Source organism: Pteropus alecto, unplaced genomic scaffold (assembly GCF_000325575.1).
Source record: "Pteropus alecto unplaced genomic scaffold, ASM32557v1 scaffold135, whole genome shotgun sequence".
NCBI classification, from domain to species: Eukaryota; Metazoa; Chordata; class Mammalia; order Chiroptera; family Pteropodidae; genus Pteropus; species Pteropus alecto.
The window spans coordinates 340,439-351,389 of record NW_006438076.1 but is presented as its reverse complement, the minus strand read 5'-3'; the positions used below and the strand labels follow the sequence as shown (position 1 = coordinate 351,389).

Below are 10,951 nucleotides of genomic sequence, written 5' to 3'. Positions count from 1 at the left end.
CGTGGACTTAGCGAGGATTTTATGAATCTGACCTCAAAGATGAGAGAAGTTAAAAGCAAAAATAAATGAATGAGACTATATGTAACTGAAAAGCTACTGCATACCAAAAGAAACCAATGAAACAGAGGCAGCCAACCATATGGAAAAATATGTTTGCAAGCAACACCTCCAATATGGAGCTAATATCCAAAATATACAAAGAACTCATACAACTCAACAACAAAAAATAATATAATCAAATCAAAAAATGGGCAGAGGACCTCAACAGACACTTCTCTCTAGAGGGCATACAAATGGCCAACAGATATTTGAAAAGATGCTCAACATCGCTAGCTATTAGGGAAATGCAAATCAAAATCACAATGAGATACCATCTCACACCTGTTAGAATAGCTATAATCAAGAGGATAAGTAATAACAAATGTTGCAGAGGATGCAGAGAAAAAGAGACCCTCATACACTGCTGGTGGGACTGCAAATTGGTGCAGCCGCTATTGAAAACAGTATGGAGGTTCCTCAGAAAACTAAAAATTGATCTACCACGTGATCTAGCAATCCCTCTACTGGGTATTTATCTCAAAGACTTGAAAACCCATATCCAAAAAGATATTTGCACACCGATATTCATAGCAGCATTATTCACGGTGACCAGACCTGGAAGCAACTGAAGTGTCCTACGATAGATGATTGGCTTACTCAGCTATGAGAGATGAAATACTGCCATTTGCGGCAACATGCATGGACCTCAAGATAATCATGCTAAGCGAAATAAGCCACAGAAAAAGTTGAAAATCACATGATATCACTTATATGTGGGATATAAACCTAAAAGCAACAAATGAACAGGACAAACAGAGATTCATGGACATGGACTATAGACTAGTGGTTGCCAGAGGGTAGGGGGTGGGAGAGAAGGGAGGAGGCAGACGGAATAAAAGAGGTCTAATATGTGGTGACAGGGGGAGATCTAACTATGGGAGGTGAACACACAGTGTAGTTATATGTATGCCTTACTGTTGGACTGCATGGCTGAAACTTACTGGATTTCATTAACCAATGTCACCATAAAAAATTAAATAAATAAATAAGTAGAAATTATGGTTTATATACAATGGAATATTACGACAGGTTATTATGCTGAGCGCAATAAGTCAGATAGAGAAAGATAAATACTATATGATGTCAATTATATGTGTAATCTATGGAACAAGAAGAACAAACTAATCAAAAATAGAGTCACAAATATAGTGGACAATTTGGTGATAGACAGAGGGGACGGGGGTTGGGGGATTGGGGTCTGGGAGAATAGGATGAAGAGTTAAAGAAGTACAAAGTAGTAGTTTATAGTTGGTCACAGGGTAGGGAGCATGGCATAGGGAATGTAGTTAGCATTAATATGATGGCTAGGTGGAGGGTCAGGTGGAGGGAGGGAGCAATTGGGGGAATCGTTTTTTGAACTATATAGATGTCTAACCAATGTACTATATACTTGAAACTAATTAAATAAATAAATTAAAATAAAAAAAAAAGAAGAGATGAAATATTGCCATTTGTGATACCATCTATGGTCCTCAAGATAGTCATACTAATAGAAATAAGCCAGACAGAAAAAGCTGAAAATCACATGATATCACTTATTTGTAGGATATAAACCTAAAAGCAACAAATGAACAGGACAAACAGAGACTCATGAATATGGACAATAAATAGACTAGTGATTACCAGAGGGAAGCAGGGAGGGCGGAGAGGGGAGGTATACCAGGTAAAGGGGGTCAAATATGTGGTGACAGAAAGAAATCTAACCATGGGAGGTGAACGTGTACAGCTGAAACTTATTGGATTTAGTTAACCAATGTCACCATAAATTAATTAATTAATTAAAATATCCTTGAACTAAATGACTTCAAAAGAAACTATCGAATACTACATATCATATCCATTAATACAGTATTCAATACTATAAAATAAAGTATTTTTTCATAGTAATATAGCACATAAATGCTTTATGGTTCTTGTACAAATATTTATTCTGTTGTGTACCTATTGTTTTATATGAAATCCTCTGTTTTTGGAAGCAATTAAACTTGTAGCTAACAGTTATGTTTTCTGGTTACAGGTGAAACTTCAGTAGAAAAGTGCTTTTTTGTTAAATTAAATACACTAACAAGCAAGCAGTTCAAAGTAAATGCAAAATACCTGGGATGTCTTTCCACTGTCAAATATAAGCATAATATCTACCAGCAAACCAAATTATATATGATATATATATATATACCAGCACTGTCCTAGATTTTTAAAATCAAAAGAGATATAGATATATAGATATATAGATATCTATATATCTATATATCTATATCTCTTTTGATTTTAAAAATCTAGGACAGTGCTGGTTCTGGCAGAATAGCCTGTATTTCTCCATCAAGTTGTGTATCTCCAACACGTTAAGAACCATCAGTTGTGGACAACATATAAGACAAGTACTTGAAAAGATTGAAGAATGACTACAGAAGTACATTTAATGAAGGATTAAAGAACTATGGCCCAGACACCTCAACTAGGGACCATTTTGAAGGGCAATTCTATTTCAGAACCCCTTTAGCTAAGGCCTTTCTTAAAACCATCACAGCTCAACTTCTCCTACCCATTTCTTCCTTCCCTTCTTTTCTCTTCTCCTCCCTTCCACAGGTATTGATACAAACAATATCCTAATAAACTTCCTTCAAATTAATCTGTCCCATTGAGTTTGCAATAGGAACAAAAAGCCAGCAAAACTACCAGAGACTCAACCATTTAAAAAACAACCACGCTCATGGGTGAGATCCACATCACTAATCTCCCCACTAAGAGCAAATCCCAGTACCCATTGTGTAGGACTGCCTAGAGTTCAAGCAGAAAGCCACAGTTTTATTTCCTGGAGGTGTCAAATGACAATTTGGAGTCTTCAACATGAGTGTAAATTTGAGGGTGGACATCCCAGAAAGGTGAGAGCTACAGAGGAAACCTATACTCTAAAAATAAGCTCACTTCAAACCTTTGGCTATCCCCTTAACTCATGTGCGTGAGATTCCATGGAGCCCAGTGGAAAGCAATAGCTAAAAGAACGAAAAAGGCTAAGGAATTATCTCAACTGCTGCCCACTGCAGCAGAAAAAGAATTCTCTATTTGAGCCAAGCCAAGTTAAACTGCTGGGTAAACACCTGAGGCTTTATACTGCATTTCCTCAGAAGTAAAAACTATGTGCCAGGATTATGGAGTCCCCTTGGAAGAGGGCAAAATCAACTCACCCTCGCGCACTACAAGGTACCAAATGATCAATGTGTTTGGCCAGCAATTTAACTGTTCACTACAAGCAAAATTAATACTCAGAGAAAGACAACAGAGACAGGCTCTCCACAATGTGTCATCTATAATGATTAGTATACAACAAAAAATTAGTAGGCCATAGAAAAGAGAAAAAGCTACACTCAAAACATACATTCTTTTCAAATGTACATGGAACATCCACTGAGATGTAGTATACACTGTGCTATAAAAATCAGGGCTCAAATTTCAAAGACTGACAATTCACTGAGTAATATTTCTGATAACATAAATTAGAAATCAATAACAACAAAAAGACCCAAATATTTGGAAATTAAGCAACATATAACTAGCCAATGGGTCAAAGAAATTAAAATTAGAAAATAATTCATAAAAAATAACATTAAAAATACACTACATCAAAATAGGATGCAGTTAAAGTAATGTTTAGAGGGAAATTTATAGATTTAAATGCCTAAACTGGAAAAAAATGACTCGAATCATCTAAATTTCTACTCATAACAGGATAAGAACAGCAAGTAAATTCAAAATAAATAGAAAGAGTTCAGTCAAGATAGCAGAGTAGATAAATTCTGTGCTTGCCTCCTTTCACAAACATATCAAAATTACAACTAAACTACAGAACCATCACTAGGAGTCGCCTGAAGTCTAGCTGAACAGAAGTCCTACAACTAGGGACATACAAAAGAGGCCACCTCAAGACTGGTAGGAAGACAAAGAAATAGAAAGGGCTGGTCCCACATCAGTGTATGGCAGTTGAAAATCAGGAGGAATGTCACAGCTGCAGATGTCTCCTGTGAGGAGCAAAGGATTCCAGCCCCACACTGAGCTCCCCAGACCAGCGTCCTAGTTCTAGGAAGAAAAGTCTCCACAACTTCTGGCTGTGGAAACCAGTAGAGTTTGTGGCTGAGAGAGAAGGTGGCTAGAGTCTCAGAATTTCCTCTTAAGAGGACAACGCACACACTTAGTTGCTGATGGACTCACTCATTCTGAGCTCCAGTGCTGGGACAGCAGCTCAAAAGGTACGAAGGACATACGGGAAGGAACTGCGTTGTTTGGCTTTCAAGGTGAGAGCTGGAGTGGCAGCTTTCTCTCAGACAGAACTGCTAGCAGAAGCCATTGTTTCTTCACCATCCAGCTTGCAGATATAGGAGGCTACCATATCTGAATCTCTATCAACCTAGCTAACACTGGTTGCCTCACCCTGGTGATTCACTGAAGCCTCACCCCACCCAATTTGCAAGCCCACCCAATCTGCTTCCAGTAGCTTTTCCATAAAAACAGCTGTCTTGGCTCATGCTGAGGACTTTTCTAAAATCTTTCAAAGGTTCACAAAACACAAAAAATTAGCATCTGGCCTCGTTGTTCCCCCACACATCTTGCTGAGCAACCCAAGTTCGTCACTAGCGGCAACCGGCCTCAATTTGCAAACTGGCTTCTCAAGGCATCTCTAATCCCAGTGCGAGTAGCAGCCACCTGCAGACTGCTTGGTGACTCTTGCCAGGTGGCCCTGGGCAGGGCAAAAGCTGTGCATAAATTTGGCCTGTGGCAGGGCCCGTCAGGACGCCCCAGGGCTGGCATGTCTACTGACCCGCTTCAGACTGCGAGGGAGCACCACCCAGGGTTACAATCAAGGATAACACACACTCAAAGGGCAGACTGGGCAGGCACCAGAGCCCTACTAAAGCAGATCCTACTCTGTAGGGTCAACTCCTCACCGGCCAGTCCTCACAATAAATCAGCCCAAAGGCCAGTCCCTCCCATTGAATTGCATACAGCAGCCAAGGCTTAACTACAATAGGAAGGCACACAACTCATACAAGGGACATATCTGGAGAACCCGGCTCAGGTGACTGCACCTCAGGACCCCACAGGATACCTACTAGATAAGGCCATCTACAAAAAGTGGGAGACATAGCAACCCTACATAACACATAGAAACAAATACAGGGAGGCAGCCAAAATGAGGAGACAAGAAATATGTCTGAAATGAAAGAACAGAAGAAAGCTTCAGAAAAAAAACTAAACAAAATGGACACAAGCAATCTACAAGATGCAAAGTTCAAAACACTAGTTCTAAGGATGCTCAATGAACTGAGAGGAGGAGTAGATGAACTCAGTGCGAACTTTAACAAGGAGATAGAAAACATAAAAATAGACATAGAAAAACAAAAACGAACCAGTCAGAAATGAAGAATACAATAACTGAAATGAAGAATACATCAGAGGGAATCACCAGTAGATTAGATGAAGCGATTTAGAAGATAGGGAAGCAGAAAACACCCAATCAGAACAGCAACAAGGAAAAAGAATCCAAAAAAAGGATAATTTAAGGGGCCTCTGGGACAACATCAAGTGTACCAACATTCACATCATAAGGATACCAGGAGGAGAAGAGAGAGCACAAGGAATAGAAAACCTATTTGAAGAAATAATGACAGAAAACTTCCCTAATCCAATGAAGGAAATAGACATACAAGCCCAAGAAGTGCAGTCCCAAACAAGATGAACCCAAAGAGGCCCTCATCAAGACACATCATAATCAAAATGCCAAAAGTTAAAGACAAAGAATCTTAAAAAGCGGCAAGAAAAAAGCAATTAGTTACCTACAAAGGAGTTCCCATAAGACTGTCAGCTGATTTCTCACAAGAAACTGCAGGCAGAGGGACTGGCACGAAATATTCAAAGTGATGAAAAGCAAGACCTACAACCAAGATGACTCTACCCAATAAGACTATCATTTAAAATTGAAGGACAGATAAAGAGCTTCTCAGACAAGAAAAGGCTAAAGGAATTCATCACCACCAAGCAAGTATTACAAGAAATGTTAGGGACTTCTTTAAGAAAAAAAAAAGATAAAAAATATGAATAATAAAATGGCAATAACTATATATCTATCAACAATTATTTTAAATATGAATGGATTAAATGCTCCAATCAAAAGACACAGTGTGGCTGAATGGATAAGAAAATAAGATCCTTACATATGCTGCCTACAAGACACTCACTTCAGAGCGAAAGACACACAGAGACTGAAAGTAGAGGGTTGGAAAAAGATATTTCATGGAAATGAAAACAAAAGAAAACAAACAAACAAACAAAAAAAAAACGAAAAAAAGCTAGGGTAGTAATACTTATACCAGACTAAATAGACTTTAAAACAAAAGCTATGGGAGACAAAGAAAGACCCAGTTATCCCATATCTGGGTATTTATCTGAAGAAATCCAAAACACTACTTCAAAAGGACATGCAAGTCCATATGTCCACTGCAGCATTATTTACAACAGCCAAGATATGGAGGCAATCTGGGTATCCATCAATCGATGAATGGATAAAAAAGAAGTGGTATATATATACAATGGAATATTACTCGGTCATAAAAAAGGATGAAATTTGCCATCTGAATAACATGGATGGACTGTGGTATTGTGCTGAGTGGAGTAAGTCAGGCAGAGAAAGACAAATGCCACATAATTTCACTTACATGTGGAATCTAAAGAGCAAAAAAACAAAAGAGAAACAAACTCATACAAAGAATATTTTGAGGGCTGCCATATGACAGGTGGATTAGGGGACTACTAAAGGGGAAGGGATTAAGAAATACAAATTGGTACTTATAAAACAGTCATGGAGATGTAAAGTATAGCATAAGGAATATAGTCAATAATATTGTAATAACTATGTATGCTGTACTAGATTTCTCAAGGTGATCACCTCATGTTATATAAATGTCTAATTACCATGTTGCATACCTGAAAATATAGTACTGTATGTCAACTGTAATTGAAAAATAAAACATTTTTTTTTAAAATAGAAACAAAGATAAGCGAATATAAAAGAAATAGAAAATTGGGAAGTTAAAAAAAGACTAATGAAGGTGGAAAGCACCTCACTGAACTGATGCTATACTTCAATAAAAAGTTTTGAAAACCCATAAATTAATAGCTATGTAGTAAATGACATTTTTTCCTAATTGACTTACAGATGTCCAGTAAGTGTGTTAAGTGTACTGGGTCCAAAACCGGGTCTTTCCAAAGCTGTCTCCTTCCATCATACAGTCTAGAGGAAGCGCTTCAAAAAGCAGGCCCTTTCAAACAGGATATCTAAGTTGCAATAAACATATAAAAAGATGCTAAAGTCTCGTTAGTTAAGAAAGTGAAAGTCAAAGCCACAATGAAACACAATTGTACACCCACTAGATAATAAAAAGTAGAGAACTGACCATATAAATACTGATGAGGATATAGGCCAGCAGTTCTCAAACTATTGTTGAGGATCTCCAAGAACCTCACAGAGATTTGCTGAGGTAAAACTATCTTCATCATAACTTATTACCTTTTAACTTTGTTGCTATGATGGCATAAAACCAGAAGGATAAAAATGTTGGTGCAACCACAAACAAAGGCAGTGTATTAAACTGTGGTAAGGCACTGTCTTCTTCACCAAAACGCACTCAACAACTTCAAAAAGCAAAATCTACTTTCATTTAAAATACTTAATGAAAAAGTAAAAATTAATTTTATTCAATCTTGACCCTTGAATTCATGTATTTATTGACTATTATGTGTGATGAGTGAGAATATGCATAAAAGCACTTCAGACTTTAATAGACAATAATATATGGTTGTCTTGAGAAAATCACATGAGTGCTTAAGATACAAGATGAATTAGGCTCATTTTTCATTGAATACCATTTTTATTTGAAATGTTCAACAGACAATTATGGTTCCTGAAACTATATTTGGCAGATACTTTCTTAAAAATGAAATGAGACTGTATTTGTGGCAAATGGTAAAAGTTGAACTTTCAAGTAGTTAAGATTTTTAGAAAATGTCTATCTGACACCTCGAGCTTGATAGCTTTTCTGATGAGATTAGTGACCATGTTGGTCTTAGGAGGCCAAAATCAATGTTCAGCCAGGCTTTGCTCTCATCTATCAGCTCTGGGAAGAATTTGCTTCCACGCTCATTCAAGTTGGCCACATTCAGTTCCTCACAGTTGTACCACTGAGGTTCCCATTTCCTTGCTGGCAGTCATCCAAAGGCCACTCTCAGCTTCTAGAGGACAAATTCCTCATCACATGTTGCCCTTCTATATCTGAGCAAACAATGATACCTAATCCTTTCCATGGTTCTATCTCTTTGACTTCTTCTGCCACCAGCCCTAGAAAACTTTTAATGGGCCTCTCATTAGATGGTCCACCCAAATAATCTTATCTTAAAGTCAACTGACTTGGGCTTTTAATTATATCTGTAAAAATCCCTTCACAACAGTACCTGGATCAGTGTTTAACTGAATAGCCTGGGGACAGGAATCATGGAAGCCACCTTTAGATTTTTGCCTACCACACTTCTCAAGGAAGGCTCCTGGCCAATGACTGAGTGCCACAGGAATATAAAAGGCAAACCTGTTCCTGGGAAACATGTAGCTCTCCTGACAAGCAACTCTGGCTCAATGGCTCCCCACTGGCCTTGCCAAAACTTTGAGAACTACACCACAGTCTAAGGCTCTTCCTACGACCTCTCTTCCTTGTCTTCCACAGGAGTCAGATCTGCATAGATCCCTTTCAACTGGAGGGATACAATTGTTCTTAATTGTGGTTTGAATTAAGAACCCTCTACATTTGTCAAAATTCATCAAACTGTACACTTAAGACATGTATTTTATTATATGTATAGTTACACTTCAATTAAAAAATATCTATGCTCAATAAATACCAGTGCTACCAAAAAAAGAACCCTTATCTTTTGGAGATATATATTATACATTGAAATAGTTACTAATGAAATGATATGATGGCAGAGATTTGTTTCAAGATCATCCAGGGTAGCTTCTTCTCCAAAGAAATACCAAATGGCAGATGACTCTGGTGCTGCAGCACAGTCTGGAGGCCCCGGGGGTCTTGGCTGGGACATCGCCGCAACTGTGAAGGATTAGACAGGGGTGTCCCAGGTGGAAGATGCGGCCAGGCAGAGGCCATGTAGCTTGTAGAGGCAAGGCCCAGGACAAGGAGTAGCTCCTCATCACCAAACCACGCTACCTGGTCAAGGACATTAAGACCAAGTCCCTACAGAAGATCTCTTCTGCCTGCCCATCAAGGAATCTGAAATCACTGACTTTTTCCTGAGGGTATCCCTTAAAGACAAAAGCAGGCTGGCGCTGGCCAGAGGACCCAGTTCAAGGCATTTGTCGCCATCAGAGACTACAAAGGACATGTCGTTTTGGGTGTTAAGTGCTCCAAGGAGGTAGCCACTGCATCCGTGGGACCATCAACGCTCTCCATCATCTCTGTGTAGCAAGGCTGCTGGGGGAACAATATGGGCAAGCCCCACACCATCCCTTGCAAGGTGACTGGCCACTATGGCTCTGTTTGAGCACCGCATCCTCATTGCCAGGGGTACCAGCATCCTCTTAGCCTGTGCCCAAGAAGTGCTAATGATGGCTGTTATTGATGACCGCTAACCTCAGCCAGGGGCTGCACTGCTACTCTGGGCAACTTCGCCAAGGTCATATTTGATGTTATCTCTAAGACCTACAGCTATCCCACCCTCAACCTCTGGAAAGTGACTGTGTTAACCAAGTCTCTCTATCAGGAATTAATGATCATCTTGTAAAGACCCACATTAGAGTTTCTGTCCAGAGGACCCAGGCTCCAGGTATGGCCACCACATAATTTTATACGAGAAAAATAAAGTGAACTGAGTCTGCTAAAATAAACAAATAAATAAATAACCAATCAATCTAGGGTGATAGGAGGAGCTTTGGATAAAACAAAATTTGTCATATAATAAAGACTGTTAAAGTCAGGTGAGGGGTACATGGGAATTCATCATATACTATTCTCTACCTTTGTATATTTGAAAATGTCCATAATAAAAAGATATTTAACCTAACTCTTGGCAGTAGATACAGATTGACAAGAATTCTAATATACAATTGGGTTGAGTATGAATTGGTACAAATCCTTTAGAGATAATTTGTGTAAATCTACTAACATTGAAGCTTCACATACTCTTCAACCCAGCAACGCATATTTAGAATCCCCTAAATAACAATGCACATGTGTACAAAGAAACATGTACAAGACTGTTTAATGCAGCATTGCTATCAAAAAATGTGCGACAATCTAAATGTCTCTGAATGAGATACTGGACGAAGTAATTGTGTCACAGTCACACAATATTACACAATAGCTAAAATGAAATATATCCTCATATATTAACATGATTATCGACACGATGAGAGAAAAGCTGCAGAATGATAAATATGGCACTTGTTATAAAAAGTTTTAATATATACTAATGCTATCTATTATTTCTGGTTAGACTTAATAAAAAGTATGATAATGTAGCAAACTCAGGATAACAATTACTTCCAAGTAAAAATTAGGGAAATAATAGCAGGGATTCAACTATATATGTAATGATTTATTTTTTTGAAAAAAAAAAATCTGAAGATGGTAAAATATAAAGAATTATTAGGAACTGGTATGTTGATTTATGTTTTTCTCTGTACTTTCCTATTTGTCTGAAATTTTTCAAAAATAATTTTTTTAAAAACAAAGCAAGAATGGGTGAGGCTATTCCAATAGTTCAAGAGAGAGAGATTACTATGTGGCAACTGCCAAGT

General features: G+C 38.2%; 1 pseudogene; it reads left to right on the top strand.

Annotated features, from left to right (window-relative positions):
* The first annotated feature begins 9,281 nt into the window (after positions 1 to 9,281).
* LOC112482498 lies at positions 9,282 to 9,832 on the top strand (annotated as a pseudogene).
* The last annotated feature ends 1,119 nt before the right edge of the window (positions 9,833 to 10,951 follow it).